Genomic DNA, 21,032 nt, shown 5'->3' with positions numbered 1-21,032 from the left:
AAAGCAAGATATTGGTAAGAGTCAATTGGTTTTGGAGTTTGTAACTAGTATCGTATTCTATTGTATATGCCAACTCCTAAGTTCTTGTGTTTAAACTTGTGGCAGCTGATTTCGGGCGTTTTAATCGAGTTGGGTCAAGCAAGCAGCACACATCCAGATTAGCAGGTGGTGAGGCGATTCTGAAAAGTTTTCAGGTTGATCCCACCACCCTTCAAGTGATAGAGGAAAGCACTTTGTTGTTCAAAATTCTAAGCATGTCATCTCCTTCCCAATGGTATCATGTGAGCGTCCAATCTAGCTATTGTGATTCTAAAACCAAAGGACTGCCAGGTCCCGGTCCATCCGCCCAACCTCCCTTTAATAGGCTCCTAGCCACTTTCGGACCCCTTCCCACTGGCAGCCGGCCCTTGGCCGGTCCGTGACCCCTTGGTTGGCCCTTGGCCTGACATTACTCCCCCCTTGGAGAAGCGTTTTCGTCCTCGAAAACAAAAGTGGGGAACTTCTTCTTAAGAACACTAATGTTTTCCCAAGTGGCACCCTCTTCAGGGCGATCTTTCCACTTGACTAAAGCTTTACTACGTACATGATGACGAGTACGGAGTTCATGAAAATCTAAAATGCGTTCAGGTTAAGGCGGTTGAGTGGGAGGTTCAGTGAAATCAACCAATATCTGCTGGCCGATAACATTGTCGTCCCCATGCAAGCGTTTACGTAAACGACTTACATGAAATACCGGATGGACACGAGAGTGCGCAGGTAACTCAAGTTTGTAGGCCCTATCTCCAACTCGCTTGAGTATCTTGAATGGCCCACAATAACGTGGAGATAATTTGGGTGTAGCCCCAGTCTTCAGAATTTTTGAATGCTCTGGCACACGCAAAAATACCTCTTTCCCTTCCGCGAAGGTAACTTGCCGACGTTTCTCATCAGCATACTTCTTATACCGATCATGTGCTTGTCAAAAATTTTGACGAGCAAGTCTCAGCATGTCCATATGATCTTGGAGAAACTCCTTGACCTGTTGGAGCTTCTCAGTTGCCAACCCCACTGTCACTGGTGATCTAGGTTGAAAACCATACATAAGCATGAATGGACTAAAACCAGTTGTAACATGCTTAGCACTATTATATGCAAACTCAAGAATAGGAAGATAATCCTCCCAATCTGATTGCTTCTTGCTAACGTATGCTCGTAGAATATCCTCTAGCACTTGCTTGACTCGTTCCGTTTGACCATCTGTTTCAGGGTGATCAGTCGTACTTAAATTAAGTTGTGTACCCAATCGTTTAAAAACAGCCGTCCAAAAATGAATGTTAAACTTGGGATCACGATCACTCACAATGTTACTTGGCAATCCATACAACCTGTAAAGATTGTCCACAAATAACTTAGCTAATTCTGGAGTCTTAATGGTTGACTTGGTTGGAATAAACTAACAAAGTTTAGTCAACCGGTCTACGGCCACCCATACTGAGTCATGTCCTCGAATAGTGGTTGGTAAACCCACAATAAAATCCATGGAGATACTTTCCCATTTACCATTAGGAATCTCTAAAGGATGTAAGAGTCCTCCTGCTTTCAGGCGCTCTGCTTTATTAACTTGACATTTTTGGCAATGCAAGACATAGTCTTGAACATACCCATGCAAACCTGGCCAGTAAAACTGTCGTCTTACGAGTGCATAAGTTTTCTTAATTCCCGGGTGCCCTGCACTTGGACTATCGTGACATTCATAAAGAATTTGGCGCCGAATGTCCGAGTCCGTCGGTACACACACTCTCCCCTTGTGGAGTAGGTACCCATCATCTATGGAAAAATTCTTCCATCTCTGCAGTTCATCACTCAAAAGAGGAGAACTGGGTGTGGAGGAAACAAAACCACTACCAACATTGGAGTGAAAAGGATCCCTCTTTCTAACATAGCTCCACACCTTGGAGTAGGCAGTATCATGCTCGCACTTACCTTTGAGAGATTCCAAAAACTCACTCCGCAATTCCGTGAAAAGGAGAGAGTTGATCTTTGGCATTCGGCTGAGAGAATCAGCCACTGCATTGTACCACCCTTTGCGATATCGTAGCTTGGCATCATACTCCTGAAGAATCTCAGCCCACCTGGCTTTGCGAACCTTCAAATCACTTTCTTGTGTGAACCACTTCATGGTCAAACACAATCTCGAACTGTGCACTATACAAATAATGTCGCCATGTCTTTAAAGCAGACACTATTGCATAGAGCTCTCGTTCGTAAGCAGAGTAATTCTGTTGTGTTGAATCCAGCTTCTTTCTTTCAAATGCAATTGGCCTTCCCTCCTGCAGAAGGACTGCTCCAATCGCACGGTTACTAGCATCCGTTTCCAAAACGAATGGCTTTAAGGGATCCACAATAGCCAAAACAGGAGTTGTGGCTAATGTGTCCTTAAGTTTGTCAAAACTTTGTTGTTGTTCTAATCCCCACTGAAAGGTCTTGCCCTTGGCTTTCAGTTGATCTGTCATGGGAGCAACAATATGGGCATAGTTTTTAACGAATCGACGATAAAAACCTGCAAAGCCTAAAAAAATCTGGAGCTCTTCCAAATTTTTGGGAGAGGACCACCTCCGAATGGCATCCACCTTGGATTGATCCATGTGTAACCCTGCAGCCGAAATAACATGCCCCAAGTAGTGAATTTCCTCCTTGAGGAAATCACATTTGGATTCCTTGGCATATAACTGATTTTGGCGTAACAAATGAAACACTTGTTTCAAATGTACTAAGTGCTCTTCCTCAGATGCACTATATACAAGAATGTCATCGAGGAAAACGATAACAAACTTTTCCAAGTATGGTCTCAAGACACTATCCATGAGTGTCATGAACGTAGCTGGAGCATTGGTTAACCCAAAGGGCATCACCAAAAACTCATAATGTCCAAACCTTGTTCGGAACGCTGTTTTGGGTATATCCGCAAGCCTGATGCGTACTTGATGATACCCAGATCTTAAATCAATCTTTGAAAATATACGAGCATGAGTGAGCTTATCAAACAGCTCATCCACTCGTGGCAATGGGTACTTGTTCTTAACAGTAACCTCATTTAATCCATAGTAATCTACGCACATGCGCATACTACCGTCTTTTTTCTTCACCAAGAGAATGGGAGATGCCCATGGTGAAGAACTTGGTTGAATAAACCCTCTACTGAGATAGTCAGCAAGCTGACATTCCACCTCAGCAGCCTCAGAATGACTCATTTTGTAAGGCGGTTTACTCACTGGCTTACTGCCTGCAACCACGTCTATGCCATGTTGCACAGAACGTGTCGGCGGTAGTCCTGGTGGTAAATCATCTGGAAAGACATCCTTGAATTCCCTTAAAATTTCCTTTAATTCATTAGCAACATTTGCTTGTTTTGAATTAGTAGACATAGCTGGAAGAGGAGAGAGAGAAGAATGCGGCATTGAGGAAGTCTTAGTCAAAACATTATCAACATTAAAAACATCATCCACATTGGAAATAAAATGGCATAGTGAGTAACACAAAAAGATTTCTTCTATTGCATCATCAGAAGCGAGCTTCATAAGCTCAGCTGTACAAATAAGTGGTGAGGAAGGTACATCCTTCTCCCCCAACAACAACACGTGCACACCATGGGATTCGAACATTAGACTATTATGCTCATAGCTACGTCTAAGTGATGATCCTAAACTATGCAACCATTCACGACTAAGAACCACATCTGCCCTCTCCATATTCATGACTTGGAAATCCAAAGAGGAAATTGATGAAATTGTGTGACGCACCATCGTCTACCAAGATCCGCACCCTACCCTGTGCCCTTGAATAGAGCCATGCATATGCACCAACTCATGTGGTCCGAAAGTCTGCTGCCACATGGAGGCCGTGATACAGCACTCATGCACCGCCTTGGTGTGTGTTACTTCCACATTAGCAAATTGGGAAGAGGATTCAAGAGGTAAAAGCTGCACCATGTGCACTGCTTTTTCCTTCCCCTTGTCTTGAGCAGCAGATTTTCCCTTGGGACAATCCTTTTTGCTATGTGCAGTTCCCAAACATTTAAAGCACAACTTTTCTTTTTTGGCTTTCTCAAACTCTTCCGTTGAGAGAGGACCTCTAGACTCCTTGGGCTTTTTGGAGGCCTCTGATGTAGCAGAGACAATTTTTCTTTTATGATGCACATGTTGTGGACGTGTTGAAACAGGTGTAGTGCCATGCACATGCGAACTATGCAATGCCCGATCATCGGGATCATCATGGATGTGAGCTTGCACTATTGCGTCCTCAAGTGTTTGTGGATCCTGGGTTTTAACGTGCTTCTTAAGCTCGGGAGTTAACCCACGGATGAACCCACGTACCTGCTGAAAGGTATCCATCCCTTCCAGCTTGAGGATCACATCCCGATAATGGGAAATATATTCCAATAATGTTTTATGCTGGCGCATAGAACATTCGTCCCAGGCGGTCCAATTTCTATCCTTCTCATTGGTAGGTAGAAATTCCTTCCTAAAGACAGTCTCAAAAGCTGCCCAAGTCTGTGGTAGCATGCCCTTCTCCTTGAGAGACATCCACCATTTGTAGGCCTTGCCGTCCAAAGTCAGACTTGTCTGCAGTGCCTTGGCTGCATCTGGGGTACGTCTAAGGTCATGAATAACATCCCAGTTACTGAGAAAAATATTCACGGTGTCCTTGTTACGCTCACGTTCTTCTCCCCGAAAAATTGGTGGCTTTGTATTTTTCAACAAATTGTCCACCTCTTTTTGGGTCAGAGAGTGCAGCGGTCCCGGAGGAGGGCCTTGCCCGACAGCCGGCCCTTGGCCTGGTGTGGAGCCGTGCTCCTGATTTTGCTGACTAGCAGGGCCCGTGGCCTGCTGTCGCATATGCAACTTAATTAAATCAGATAATGTTGTGACATTCTGATTTAATTGTGCAAAATTCGTTTCAAGCACAGTCATGCGTGTTTGGAATGCATGAAAATCTTGCATGTCTAGCAACTCATACGCATCATCTGTCGCCGTTGTGGCACAATTACTCTCCGTGAGAGGAACCGTCTGCGTGGCATCGGCAGACGAAACAGGTGCGGACTGCTCGAAATCAAATGCATGATGCATATCTATGTCCGAATCCATGTTGTGGGCGTACTGTGCGAGAAAAGAAAGGAGAATACCTGAATTCCAACGAGCTCGTAGCAGGTTGGGATAATTAACCGTATAATTACGCCTTTGATGGGAATAAAAGCTGAATTCGAAAGCGAACGTCAATCCAAAACGAAGAGTAGCATGAAAATAATGAGCAAGTCTGCAGCCGATGATGCTCTTGAAAGCATCTATCAAGTTGGAGTTGCCAACGAGCGGGTTTGCATCGTATGCACTAGGCCAGAGGAACTTGAAATTTTCCGACAAATGGTGCAGCCGATAAGAAGCTTGATAACACGAATCAAGGTACCTTCACCACCGAGTTGGCGTGCATCGTATGCAAGAAGCCAAAACCGGGAAATGTGCAACCAATCTTTGGCTTTCCGAAACTTGAGAATCTGAGATTCAGCAGATACGGACTGGAAAATATGCAGTAATCCATAGCCTTTATGTGTTGTGTGTGCCCACGATAAAAGGATTCGAGCAAAAGAACAAAACTCGGCTTGCCAAACCAAGTACCGTGGGGAGAGCCCCTTAACTAGGCCATTAGAGTTGGCCAAGGTGAAGGAAAAAAAAAATTACGAAATTTTCTGCTCTGCAGACATGGCCGAACTACGCCATGACGATTTTGCTCATAGCAGGCGTTGCGGTCCGATTTTGAGGGCATCCAAGAGACGGAAAATGCTTAGGTTTTCCTTGCGCTCCAGATGAGCCTAACTCCAGGCAGTTTGGTGCAGGTCGAAGTAGGTCTTCTTCCCCGACTTAGGACCTCTGCACACGCCGCGTTCTCCGGCTTCGTCTTCTTCCTCCCTTTTTTGGTTGTGCATGCAACATGCAGCAAAAGCAAAAACGTGCCCCCAGTTCTAAAGATAGCCTGAAGCTCTGATACCAATCTAAAACCAAAGGACTTCCAGGCCCCGGTCCATCCTCCCAACCTCCCTTTAATAGGCTCCTAGCCACTTTCAGACCCCTTCCCACTGGCAGTCGGCCCTTGGCCGAGTCCGTGACCCCTTGGTTGGCCCTTGGCATGACAGTGATTGTCCTGACTGGGGTTCAGAATGCAAGCATCAATACAAAATCTGACTAATAGTTCAAAAGCACTTTCCTCAACTTCTATGTATTTTCCCAGTTCTTGATAGCATACATGCCTTCAACCATGTGGTTCGGGAGGCCAATGCTCAAGCAAGGGAGCAAGATGCAATGATGGGGGACCAAGATATGTCAAGCCAGCTACCCACCATGGCCGAGGAAAGTGTAGCCATTATTGATAACCATATTCTTGGATGCATCTCAGACTTGAAAGGACTTTTACAAAGCTTTGAAGAATAGTTGGGGTAGTGTGATAGTGACCTAAAACTGATCCTCTTTTTTTAGTTGTGCAACTCAAGGGATTGCCTCTCCCATCTGATTGTCCCAAAGCGCATCGACTTGCCAGCAACAGGCTCAATTAGACAGATCCAAGAACATGTAACACAAACTCAGCTTGGTCATGGTGTGGCACGAGAAGCCAATGGATGTGGAGTTGAGCTGGGCTGGTCTCAGTTGTCCCTCCAAAGGCCAGGACTACTGGCGTTTTAAGATGCAAACATTAGGAAGGGAGGAGCCGAGTACGCTTCAGAAAGAGACGTAAAGTGTTCTGCTTCCATTTTTGTAGCAAGAGTCTTTTGCTTGATCCAAGAGAAATCCACTCATGCCATACATGCCATGCTCTCTTACCCTTAACACTTGAGAAACCCCAGCTGGTTCAGAGTCTCCTCTTCTAAATTGACATGTTACTCTCTTCAATGATGTCATTCAGAGGGGGCAAGTGGTTAGATGTGTACATGGAGATCTTGGTACGGAGGAGAGGAGGTTTACGACTCGATGTGGGGACGGTTCAATACTTGATGGGGTCCTTGCATCCCAACAACGAATGGTTCTCATAACATGAGAAGCGAGGCTGCTACTGCTCTTTGCCCTTCGAAAATATTGCTATTGGATAACAAAGTAGTACATGCGGTGGTTTACTCCGCCGAGCCAAGATTGTAAGTGGCTCTTCATAAAGGGTGTTTGTATTAATACTACTTTGACTCGGAGTTTTAGTGATGTAGTGTTGTCTTAAATGGTCATTGCTAGGCAGTCCTACTGGATGTTGACAATTTTTGTCTTCCCTTTTCTTCGGACATGCAAGGATTGCTTACATACCAAATTGGTGGGCAACTAACAAAGCAGTAATTTTTGGATCAACATTTGGAGCTTTTAATGCCTGGTCGTTTATTGCATTGATGTTTGCATTGATATCTGTAGCTTTGGAGGCCTTCTTACATACCAAACTTTTAGGCAAATGAGCAGTGTTGAATCTAAGGTTGAAGTAGTGGAGATGGGTTTGGAGGTTGCATTGATTTTTGGGTTGATATTTGTAGCTTTCAATGCCCGGTCACTTATCGCATCGATTTTTGGCTCGATATCTATAGCTTTTAAGGCCTGCTTACATACTAAACTTTTGGGAAAATAAATAGTGTTGTGTCTAAGGCTGAAGTAGTGGAGATGGGTTGGAGGTTGACGGAAAATTGTAATTATTGCATAGACTTTTGGGTTGATATTTGTAGCTTTCAATGCATGCTTATGTACCAAACTTTTGGGCAAGTGAATAGTGTTGTGTCTAAGGCTGAACTTTTGGGCAATTGAATAGTGTTGTTTCTAAGGCTGAAGCAGTGGGGATGGTTTTGGAGGTTGAACATTAATTTTTGCATCGATTTTTGGGTTGTTATTTGTAGCTTTTAATGCCAATTCTCTTATTGCATCGATTTCTGTAGATTTCAAGGTGTTTGTACCATGCCTGGTCACGTATTGCATCAATTTTTAGATCGACATCTCTATGCTTCGGAGGCAGTACCAAACCGTTGGGCAAGTGAGTAGTGTTGTGTCAAATCGATCCATCATGTCTCAATGTCTCATGCATTGAGGAGTCAAGGTTATGTTGGTGACAATGGCCGTAAACAAGTTTGAATCCACCATGGTCAAGTTCCGATGAGCATAGCCAATGACAAGGACTGACGCCATGCTGGCTGTAATGATTATAACCTATAAACGTGGAGAGTGACCAAAGCCCTAACTCTATCTATTGAGAATACTTGCATAAGAGACTTAAGACTTGAAATAAAGAATGCGAAAACCATAACCAATGACTAGAGAAATGATGATCATAACCAACATATTGAGACTTAGCAACCTTAACTAGAAAAATCAAATGTGCTCGAAGATGGCGATAGTCACAACTTCACTTGCTGAGAACACAACCACATGCTATAACCTTGTTGCGTACCAAAGCCCTAACCAACAGATTCAAAGGCCAGGACTTCAACACATTTCAGTTTTACCTTTACAAAATGCATTCAAAAACCATAACCTTTAAAGCATGACCATAACCAACAAAGTCGGGCACTGTGAATTGAAATAAAAAGTTTGAAACCACAGGCAATGACCTTGGTCAAGGTACAATTTGCGTAATCGCTGACCATATTCGAGACATAATGCTAGAGACAGCACAAATGATCATAACCAGCATATAACTAGAAAATTTAAATGGGTGCATAATGAGGTGACAATGGCCATAACTTGTGAGTTCGAATATGGAGACGGTTGCAACCTCACTTGCGGAGAACACAACCGCATGCCATAACCAGCAGATTCAAAGGCCAGGACTTCAACAAGTTTCAATTTTACCTTTACACATTGCATTTGCAAACCATAACCTTCAAAGCATAACCATAATCAACAAAGTCGGGCACTGTGAATGGAAATTACAAGCAATGACCTTGGTCGAGGCAGAGTTCGCGTAATCGATGACCATATTCGAGACATAATGCTAGAGACAGCACAAATGATCATAACCAGCATATATATAACTAGAAAATTTAAATGGGTGCATAATGAGGCGACAATGGCCATAACTTGTGAGTTCGAAGATGGAGACGGTTGCAACCTCACTTGCGGAGAACACAACCGCATGCCATAACCAACAGATTCAAAGGCCAAGACTTCAACACATTTCAATTTCATCTTTACAGACTGCATTCACAAACCATAACCTTCAAATCATAGCCATAACCAACAAAGCCGGGCACTGTGAATTAAAATAAAAAGTTTGAATACAAGCAATGACCTTGGTCAAGGCACAGTTCATGTAATCGATGACCATATTTGAGATATAATTCTAGAGATAGCACAAATGAGAACTTGCTGAGAACACATTTCAATTTCACTTTTCAACACATTTCATTTCACTTTTCAATAGGCAACCATATTCCAAACATAATGCATATAACTAACAGCCAGGGAGAAGGCAATCTCAACCATAAAATCCCCAACCGAGACATAATCTGGGATGACATCCCAGCATTAAACCATAGCATTTTTAGAGTGAAACCTTTGCGAGATAACAAGTAGACCAGTAAAAGACCAGCAAGGAAAGTATCAATTAAAAAAAAATACATATAGCCATAGTCACAAAGCATCTATTACAGCCGAAAACCCAAAATCACAAGTTGTAAAGCAAATCATAAATTATGTCGCTTATACAAGTTGTCGTAGTCATTGATGTTGTTAAGCCTAATTAGAGCTAGGATACAATAAGCCTATATCGAGGACAAGCACTCCATACACCAATCATGGAGCTGCTGCTTCATGTTGCATACTTCGTCGTGCTGAAACCAGTTTCATGTCAGCCACTTCCTTCACGGACTCTCCTCTACTCCTCCCACAAGAAGCTCCCTGCAAAACAACCCAGTTGTTTGTAAACCTTCCAAGAGATACACATAAAATGCACTTGATGTGTGCCTTGGCTAGTCACGTACTTGATGTATTTCATGACATAAAATCCACAATCAATGCTATTCGGCTGTTGCGAGGCATCCACAAACTTGAGCTCAAGCTGTAACTCATCAACCAAGGCAGCTGAAGGGCTGTATCATCCACCACTTGAGCAAAGCTCCGAAGGCCACTACAAAACATTCATGGCACTAAATGGGTTAGTTGCTTGAGGTCATGTAGAAGAAAGGAATGTTCATACATAGGTATCAAGAATACTGACATGTGCATAGCAAGGCACTCAAACGGACTCGTGAGATGTAAGGAGTCAAAATACAGCAAATAGTGCTTCTTTACGGGCAAGCGAAAGAACTTTGCACCTCTATTAACATAAAGAACAAACAACGACCAATGGTGCCTAAAACAAGAAGATCACAATTTTGAATAAGATTATTTATTCTTGAAGCCGTGCATGGTGTCTTTCTTGGATGTGACCAATACCTGCAAATTAGTGGCCAAAAACATAATACCATTTTCGACAAGTCAAGGCTAGCAAACTGTGTTGAGAGAAATTTCTCGAGAAGGTGGCCAGACATTGTGTACCCTAAAGCATCAACAAAGCAAACCTTCTTAAGAATAGAAGGCGGCAAAACATGTTCCATCCACTTGCATGCAAACAACAACCCTAAAGATAATTAGAAGAACGATTTGCCAGCAAAGAGATAGAGAGATAGAGTGGGAGAGAGGAACCTTACCGGTCAAACAAGTCTATAGTCCGAGAGCTAGCCTCTCTATACAATATAGCATTGACTAGGGGTAGATCTACATTCGTGGACAGTTTGAATCTTGCGGGATTGAATGTGATTCTAGAATTAGAAGCAAGCCTAAAAGACCAGCATGCAAGACTTAGAATAATGTGAATTAGTACCGACACTCTTTAAAAATGCAAAGCTGGGATATGAAATCACTGGCTTTCGCAATATTTGTCTGTGTGGTGACCACCCTACCACCCCCCTCCTGAGAAACTAATACTCGGCCATTCTCGATGGTGAACTTAAGAGATACATGGGTCTCATGGCTTGATGATGAGACATGTCGATAAACACACTTGTTTTTGTAGATGATCGAATTGGCAACTTTTGCCGATGTTCCATTATGAGTCCCTGCACAAAGTTCCTGGAACGATTAACCCAACAAAAAAACACAACCATAATCAGCCCATCGAATAAAAGCACAGCCGCGATTAGTGACAATCTCAAGATCCACCAAAAACACATAGCCATAATTATTGAGAACCCAAAAAACAGGCAAAAACACAGCCATAATCAGCTTTACCTCATTTTGGGACACATCGATGTTCAATGTCATGGAAGCAAATCTATCAAAGGTGTCCACAATGTGCTCATTGTTGTCATCACATTGGTGACCCTCAGCCTCGAGCACTGGAAGATCCTTGGCATCATCATGGGGAGACATCTCGTACATTGGTGTATCTCCAAGGCCATACTGGGAGGTAGAGCTAGTAGATATGCTACTAGTTGTAGCCTCACCTTCCTTCGCCTTGGAACCTTCTCCCTCCAAGACCCCTCCATATTCCTTTTTATCTTCTTGTATATTGTCCTCTCCTGCCTCATTTGGGATCTCATCATCACCAAGGTCATCTCCCTTTTTCTCTCCTTGGAGATTGTCATCTCCTGGCTCATTTGGGATCTCATCGTCACGAGTGGTTCCTTCCTTTTTCTCTCCTTGGAGATTGTCCTCTGCTTGCTCATTTGGGATTTCATCATCACCAAAGGCATCTTCCCAAAACACATCCTCATTGTGCTCTTCTTCACCAGTTTCATTCCCCTTCTCGCCTTGCATATCATTGTTTTCCTTTTCTTCCTCAATGTCATCCATCATCACATTCAGCCAGGGTGGCAACTCCTTCACTCGCCTCTGCATCAAGACCAAGCATAAAAGAATGGGGTCAACTCCATGATTCTTCCCTTCCAGCGGTGTGCTTGAGAAGTCATGTGTCTCCTTGAGACCTGTGTGCACCTCTTGAGTTGGGTTGTATTGTCACCCACATCAATTGTTTCAACTCCATCATCACCCAACATCTATTGTTGTCTTGTACATTGCTGCATGAAATGGAGTCAATAACACTCCTAGGTCATCGAGTACCTGATGATGCCATGGAGAATAGTAGCACAACTTGCACAAAAACACTCAATATTAATCTATGTACATCCATGTTCTCAGTTGCATAAAGAGCAAGATTATTGATGGTAAACAAAGACCATTAATGCCACTTATTGCTATGTTGTTTCACCTGCAAGTTGGAAAATGGGGAAGATAATGTGAAGAAGTTATAGAGGGAAGTAGATCCACTCTAGAGAGACTAATGGAGAAGGAGTAGGAAACTTGTTCAGTAAAACAAAGGGGGAAGATCTAGCAGAAGGATATGTTGCACATTTTTAGCTTTAGGTAGAGGTGTGTAGTGAGGTTCAAGGAGCAATGGAGAACATCAGCTTAGGTTCAAACTTGCATTGTAGAGTTTTTTGGGAGGGAAAAGTGACATTGAGGAGAGAGATACAACTTGCAAGGTGGAGTGAAGAGAAGTGAGAGATGGTATAGTAGAGATAGGGAGGGAATTATCATCAACACGTTTTTTGAGGGACCCTCTTTTAGGAGAGAGGGAGGGAGAAATTGGCACAGCCACTAGAGAGAGAAAGGATTGGTTTTTATCCCAACTTTTTAGAGAAAAGTTCAAGTTTTTTTTCTCTTTATATTTTATAGAAAAGTACAAGTTTGACCACTTACTTCTAAGCCTTTCAATACCCACCAATTTAGTCCACATGGCATGCACCCATTTTCTCCTTCCATAATCTAAATTTTAATCCCTTGGCAAATAAAGAGGGCCCCTTAGACCCCATTCCCTTCCTAATGCTATACAAATGGTATTAAAATCCTTGTTGAGTAACCTCTCTAGGAATAGTGAGACAAGCCTTTCCTGGAAACCTCAAGTCTGGGATTGCCTCATCCGACTCACACAATCTCTTACGTTTTCTCCCTGTTTTTGTTTGAAGATGCAGATTTGTGCCACGGTTCTATGCTTGATTCCCATTTTTCTTTGGAGTCATCATAACAATATTATTATTATAAAAATCCCTAAAGGGGTGGACAAGAAGGTCTACTAAGCTCTTCTCCCTTATCTTGAAAATATACATGATTTTCAAGGGTGCCAATTGTCCTGCTTTGGCATGAGTAGTCCAGATCAATTCCGTAACATTTTTGTCCTTCCAACAATAAACTCCAAGCCTTGGGTTGTTGGTATGTATGTGCTTCAGAGGTTTGGTGTCTATCAGGCTATAACATTCTAACTCTAACATTGGTGGTCCTTCTGTCACGATCATGTTTGGAATCAGAGTGTCAACCTCCAGTTCCCATCGATCTACAGTGTCAAGATTTTGTATTTTGAGGTATTGCACCCCTTTTTGGTCCATGTAGAAGGTGTCTTGCTTGTTCGCTCTAACCTCCTCTTCAAACTCAACAGTATGGTCATCTACCCTTAGAACATACTCCCCGTTAGGATCCGAATAAATATGAGCCTCGTGATTGTTAGTCTTGTAAAAGGTCAGAATGTGCTTGAACTTGAGGGAGATTCTCGTCCCCAATTGGGTCAAAAAATATGTGGAATCAAAAGTATATAAGTTAGTTTGATGATCACATGGATATACAGGAACTCTTGATGCAAAATTTTGCTTCAACCCTATCAAAATAGTCAATAATGTCAATATGCAACCTTCAACTCTACAAAATCTCAACTTCAAGTAGCAAACAATGTCCAATTGAGTCAAAAAATTTCAAGCTATCTGTATGACGGGTCTATTAATACTAGTGACCAAAAAATGTGAAAAATTCCTTCTCTGCCTAGCAAGAGATAATAAATGTGATTATTATCTATTGGGTCAAAAAACTAATATTTTTCAAATAAGCCTTGAGTGTATGTACAATAAGCCTGGAGTCAAATTTCAATAAATTTGGACAAGTTTTGTGTAATTTTCTTTTTGTTCTAAGGATTTGCAGAATCTAGTATCGGTCAATTGTCAATATTAGTTAATATCAATCCAAATCACTTGCAATTTAGCACTTGCAATCTTGATTTAAAGATGAATTTGCAGGATTTTGAGCACTTGAGAAGGCACTTGGAGCCTTGTAACAATGTATTTGAGATTTGTGGACAACTTGATGACTATAAGCAGGGTTTGCTCTTCTTGTCGGCCTGCCAACACACGCACTTTGAGTTCTTACATGTATTTCAAAAGTTTGCTATGTATGATTCTATGTATGACATATGTGGTAATTGGGAAAAAAAAAGGATGCTCTCTTAGAGATTAGAAAAAGTCTTGCAAGTGGAGAAGCAAGTTATGTTGACAAGTATGCATATTTGTGGGATAAGGAAGACATTATTTTTTATAGCACATGTAAAAGTGATGAGGTTATGCAAATTGTGACTATAAACTTTCAATATGAAGAAGCTCATGTGGTTAAGTCTATGGTGGAGTATACTTTATGGAAGCTTAATACAAGTTTTTGTGAAGTTGAAGTGAACCATGAGAATGAGGTAGCATGCAAGCATGTGGAAGATGATGTCATACATGTGGTTGATATGTGTGATGAAAATGAAAGCACTTCTTTGGGTTCTCTTCTTAAATATCTACATGGTGATGTGGATTATATTGAGGTTGAGTTGGAGTCCATGCATGAGAAAGATATGAAAATGGATGAAGACTATGTGTCCACATGTGGTCTATTTGATGACAATGCAATAGAAATTGTGAGTGTGGAAGCATATCCTACAAATGGAGCTCAATACTCTCCGGACACTTCTCTTGAGTATAAAAATGCTAAGCTTGATGATATTCATGGTTTAGAATATTCTCATGATCTTAATGCTTCAATGGATGAAGACTTTGTCTCACTTTATGGGCTATTTGATGAGTTGCATGTGGATGCAAATCATGTCAAACATAGTGGCAATGAAAATGATCTTATGGAATCTTGTAGTGAGCTTGAATTTTTTTATTTTCATGATTTTAAGTGGATATGGATCCTATGGCTATGCATGAGACTATGATTTTCGACTATGATGTTTCCACTTATGGCTTGTTTGATGATATGCCTATCGTTGTTGATCATGTGGATGATTGTGCTACACAAGGTTCTATGGAGTCCCATGTTGAGGTTAAAAGTATTTCTTTGGATGATTTTAATTTTGATTTTAAGCCCACATTTATGCATGATGTTATGCTCTTTGATGATGGTGTATCTTTTAGTGACTTGTTTGATGAGCTACTTGTTGATGCCAGCTCTAATCTCAATCAAGAGAGAATTTTAGAGGAATTTATGAAGATAAGTAAAGAGGGTTTTGGATTTGTAAAGCTTGATGAGATGGAAGTTCATATGCTTTGTTGTTAGTGGCTTTGATATGCTTACCAAGTTGGATGATGACATGCATTATAGTCTCAATTGTGATGGTCAAAAGAAAGTGCTCTTTTGTGGTTTGGCATGCAAGGATACCTTGAATTCCTTGGTTGAACAATTTATGACTGAGAATGTAGAAGCTTTGATGGATAGATTTAAGGTCAATGATTTTGATAATTATGGCTTGGATTCAATGCAGTCTTTTGTCTATGATAGAGGGAAGAAAGATATATTTGATTTCATGAGCATACAGGCTTAAATTTCTTTTATGGGAGAAGCATTTGCTATGTTATGTGTATGGTTATTAGATGCATCATGGAGGTGGATGGTAAGAGAATCTTTTTTTAAAATCTCTTATTGTATATAGTGATGCTTTTGTCGGATGCAAAGCGAAGGATACCTACAATGATGCTAGAGTATGTCTATGAAATACTTGAAAGTGTTCCATGTTTGTTGGGGGGCCAATATGCGACATGTTGTTGCGGAATGGTGTGGGCCACCCCAAAGACTTTGAGAGATTTCTTTTAATGATTTTGGAACTCTTGTATGTAAATAAAGCATGCTTATAAAAAGTGTATAAACGTGGTGTGTGCCAGCTGTACCTACGCTTGGCTTGGGTTCGTGAGTGAAGAGGAGTTTTCAGCTATGAAGGAGGGAAGCTCATGTTACATTGAATGGTGAGGGTTTTGATGTAGGGGTGCCCCTGGTTATGAGTTGAGAGTGTGTCTCTCCTCAATGCACTAATGAAATTGGGTACTTAGTTGTGCATATTGACCTCTGTTCATCTTGGTTTGAGGTATGATAGCTATGTTGTGTGGATTTTGTTACCATATACATGTGGTAGTGATGTGTGTGAACACACTAGGACCGCCGGGGCATTTTTTCCCTCTTTAGGAGGTTTTTTCCCCCGTGCATTGTATATACGCCCATCACTCTAGGGCTATCTATCTTTCCATTGCACACTAAGTAACACACTCTCTATTGTGTGCCTTGAGCTTCCTTCGTCTTCTCCAAGCTGTGTGTGTTTCTCTGCAACCCTAATTCCAACAATTGGTATCAGAGCAGGTCACGCCCTCCCGGGCTTAGTCGCCAGCTGCTCCAGCACATGCCTGCTCACTTTCTCCGATTTCAGTGAGCTTTGGCGAGCGTTTGCAGGTCGACAAAAATTTTGATTTGGGCTCATTTCGGCCTCCAATTCCACTACAGGCAGTACTGCACAGGCTATTTTGTCATTTTGTGCAAAATTTCTGTCAGTGCCGTTTTCTGCATAACATGTGCCTTATAGTCTTCTACGGTTTGTGCTATATAGCATAGGTTGTTCCCACTCCGTTTCTCCTATTTCAGGCAGTTTTCACATCAGGTGCAATATTTACCATGGCTGACAACAACACAGATGTGTTCAAAATGTTTGCTGCTGAGGACAGGCTGGATGGGGACAACTACCCTATGTGGGCTTATATGATGCAACATGTTCTTGTGTCAAAGGGTGTCTAGAACATTGTGCAGGGCATTGATGTACGTCCTGGTTCTGAGGATGTAGGCAATGTTGAGGATGTTGCAAGTCTTGCTGCAAGGATTGCAGCTGTTAGAGTTGTTTTGCCTACGGCAGAACAAGCTCGTTGGGATGTTAGGGATGCGCAGGCTCATGCATTGATTGCGTTGTCTGTGAAGCGCACCATTGTTCCTCACATCCGTTCAGCAAAATCTACAAAACAGGCTTGGGATATTTTAGCACGTCTTTATGCAAGCCGCAATGAGGCTAAAATTGCTTTGCCGCGTAAAGAGATGGAGTCGAAGATTATGCATGAGGAAGATGATATGGACACTTTCCTTGCTAGTGTCAAGGATATCAATGAGCAGCTTATTTCTGCAGGTGAAGTCATTTCAGACAGTTCCCTTGTGCAAACTGTTCTTGATGCCTTACCAAATTCCTACCAGACTTTTGCTAGTACTGGGAGACTAATGACCCAAGGAAATCCTGAAATTGTTAAGTTTGATGCATTATGCACATTGCTGTTGCAAGAGTCACTTTCTAGAAAAAACAGGACTAGGCAGCGTGCAGTTGAACAGGCTTTTACTGCTTCTCAAAGAAAGGGTGGTAACAGTAATGCAGCCACTTCTTATGGTTCTGCTGCGAGTGGCAAAAATTTTGGTCCTGATGCTTCTGTTGGCAGTACTTCGTCTGGCAATTCTGGTGATAAGGGCAAAAAGAAGATGCGTTGCCATTATTGTAAAGCCAATGATCACTTGATCAGGTCGTGTCCTAAGTTGAAGGCGAAAGAGGCTAAGAAGAAAGAGGGTGGTTCCACTGCAAATGTTGGTTCCACTACAAATGCAGCCATTGTTGAGTCTTCTGTGAAAGGAGACTGTGTTGTTGATGTTGATGCAGAATGGGCTTTTAGCGCAGAGTGCACTTACAATCCTGTTGTCCATGATGCATGCTTGTCAGTTGCTGCAGATTCACATGTGTGGTATTTCGACAGTGGTGCTACAAAGCACATTACCTCACATCGTGAATTGTTTACCTCTCTTGAGTCTAACCCTCATGGGAATTCAGTCACTTGTGCCAACAACGCCTCTTATCCAGTTTAGGGAGTTGGAAAGATTGTGCTCATTGCTGCTAATGGCAGTTCCTTCACAGTTGTTGATGCACTTTATGTACCTGGGATCAAGAAGAATCTCTTGTCTGTATCCGCACTTAATAGACTTGGACTTGTAGTCAAATTTGTGGATGATAGATGTACAATTCATGATCTCAGTTTTGGTGATGAAATTGTTGCATCTGGGCTTTTGTGTCGTGGGTTGTATAAGCTCACTTTGTATGACAAGTGTGGACAAAATTTTGCAAATGCTGTTGCAGATTCAAGGGCTATTTCAGATGCAAAACTTTGGCATGCACGTTTTGGTCATCTGATTTTTGCCAGTTTGCTGCATTTCCAGAAATCTGATATGGTTGCTTCTTTGCCACCTCTTGAAGCACCTGTCAAACATGTTTGTGAAGGCTGTATTTTGGGTAAGATGCAGCGTTCTAAGTTTCCAAAGGATGGTTCAGTTCGGGCCACATGCAGGTTGCAGCTTATGCATAGTGATGTTTGTGGGCCCATGCAAACTCCGTCCTTGGGCAATTACTTGTACTTTGTGACTTTCATTGATGATTACTCCAGGAATGCATGGGTATTTCCGCTTAAAGCGAAGTCCGAAGTTTTTATGTGCTTCAAACAATTTCTGGCTATGGCTAAAAATGTCTCGAAATGTACTATGGGCACCCTCCGTTCCGATCGAGGGGGGGAGTATATGTCTCATGAATTTAATGCATTTCTGGCTAGTCGTGCAATAAAACACCAATTTACAGTGCCTTATACACCTCAGCAAAATGGTGTTGCTAAGAGGAAAAACGGGTCACTAATGGAAATGGCACGATGTATGGTCAAAAGTCAGGCTTTGTCGCATTCTTTTTGGCTTGAGGCCATTATGTGTGCCACTTATGTACTTAACAGGTGTCCTACGAAAGCTTTGCAGTCTATTACTCCATATGAAGCATGGCATGATAGAAAGCCTTCTATTGAGCACATGCGTGTTTTTGGTTGTTTGGCATATGCTTTGGTGCCACAAGTGCAGTGCAGAAAATTGGATGATAAGGCTGTCAAATGTATTTTTGTTGGTTATAGTGCTGAAAGCAAAGGTTACAGGTTGTATCTTCCGCAAACAAAACGTATTATGGTTTCTCGGGATGTAGTGTTTGTGGAAGATTTTGTTCAGCCCTTGTTGTCATGTACTAGAGACAGTAATGTAAGCTAACAGGACATTTATGACACTTTGTTGCCTCTTTTCAGTGGTGGAAATACGAATGTAAGTTCCAACGAGGCAAATGTACAGCCTATGGAGGTTTTTGAAAATGTTCTAGATCAGCCTATTACTGATGCAGATGTACATGATGTACTTGATGAGGAAAGGGCTGAAATTGAGCAGGCTAGAGGTATGCCAAAATCGCTGGTGCAGACTTTGCGTGATAGTAAATTGGATCCACCTTTGTCTAGTCGTACTCATTCAAGCTCTCGCCATGCATCTTATGCATCAGACTGTTATGCTTTGGCTGTGTCTAGCTTACATGATGTTGAGGAGCCTCTGACTTTTGATGAAGCACAAAATTCAGAAAATTAGATGGCTGCCATGCAATCAGAATATGATGCACTTATAGAAAATGACACATGGACTTTATGTGATTTGCCTCCTGGCAAAAAGGCCATTGGTACGAAGTGGGTTTACAAGTTGAAACGCAAGCCAGATGGTGAGATCGATCGCCATAAGGCTCGACTTGTTGCAAAGGGTTATGCACAACAAAAAGGCCTAGATTATGAAGAGACTTTTGCTCCCACTTGTCATATGACTACTGTGCATTTTCTATGTGCATTGGCAGCTCATTTTGGTTGGGATGTACATCAATCAGATATTGTTACTGCTTTCTTGAATGGTGACTTATTTGAGGAAGTTTATGTAACGCAGCCTCGCGGTTTTGTCATAAAAGGACAAGAGGACAAAGTGTGCAGATGTAAGAAGGCTTTGTATGGGTTGAAACAATCTCCTCGTGCTTGGTATGAGAAAGCTGATGCACATTTGGTTAAACAAGGCTTTCGTAACAGTCCAACAGAAAGCACATTGTATGTAAAGCGTGAGGGTGATGTACTTCTCATTGTGGTTCTTTATGTTGATGATTTGATGATCATCGGACCAAATGAGAGACATATTGTTGAATTTAAGGCTGATTTGAATGCTACTTTCAAGATGAAATATTTGGTACTGTTGCATCATTATTTGGGTATACAGTTTAAGCAGTGTGATGGTAGTATTGCCTTGTGTCAGAAAAGTTACATAGAGACATTGCTATGTAAGTTTGGACTTGAGGATTGCAAACCTATTGCCACTCCCATGGAAACAGGTTTGAAGTTGAGTCTACATGATGCTGGTGATCCTGCTGATGTCACTCTTTACCAAACTGTTTTTGGCTGCCTCATTTATGTATGCAACACGAGGCCGGATATTCAGTTTGCAGTCTCACAGGTCAGCAAATTTATGCATAGCCCAGGGTCTAAGCATTGGCAGGCTGTCAAGAGGATTTTCTGCTACTTTAGTGGCACTTTACATCTTGGCTTGTTTTATCCCAAGGGGGGATCATTGCCGCCAGACTTACATGCTTTTTCGGACTCAGATTGGGCTGGTTGTTTTGACACGCGAGTGTCCACAAGTGGTTTTTGTTTCATGCTTGGCAATTCATGTATATCATGGTTGAGCAAGAAGCAACCTACTGTGGCCACTTCCAGTTGTGAGGATGATTACAAGGCAGTCTTCACAGCTACGGTTGAGTGTGTATGGCTCAGACGCCTTATGGCTAATTTGGGTGTTGGACAGGACACTGCCAACACTATCTACACTGACAGCCAGAGCGCATTGGAAGTTGCGAGGAACCCAGTTTTTCATGCTCGCACAAAGCACATTGAGGTGCATTACCACTATGTCAGGGAGAGGCTTTCAGCAGGAGAGATCACCTTGGTTTATGTGCCAACACAGGACAACCTTGCAGATCTTTTCACAACGGCATTGTCTTGTGAGAAGCTTGAAGCTTTCCGCAAAGCTTTGGGCTTACTCCCC

General features: G+C 42.1%; 3 pseudogenes; 2 read left to right on the top strand and 1 right to left on the bottom strand.

Annotated features, from left to right (window-relative positions):
• Positions 1 to 254: 254 nt before the first annotated feature.
• LOC147450971 (uncharacterized) lies at positions 255 to 6,707 on the top strand (annotated as a pseudogene).
• Positions 6,708 to 8,490: 1,783 nt separating this feature from the next.
• LOC147450970 (uncharacterized) lies at positions 8,491 to 11,861 on the bottom strand (annotated as a pseudogene).
• A 3,001-nt stretch (positions 11,862 to 14,862) lies between these two features.
• On the top strand, positions 14,863 to 15,380 carry LOC147450969 (uncharacterized; annotated as a pseudogene).
• Positions 15,381 to 21,032: the final 5,652 nt, after the last annotated feature.

The sequence above is a fragment of the Adiantum capillus-veneris genome, chromosome 9 (assembly GCF_014529385.1).
Source record: "Adiantum capillus-veneris isolate H3 chromosome 9, ASM1452938v2, whole genome shotgun sequence".
Lineage (NCBI taxonomy): Eukaryota > Viridiplantae > Streptophyta > Polypodiopsida > Polypodiales > Pteridaceae > Adiantum > Adiantum capillus-veneris.
This window is presented reverse-complemented; position numbering and strand designations above follow the sequence as displayed.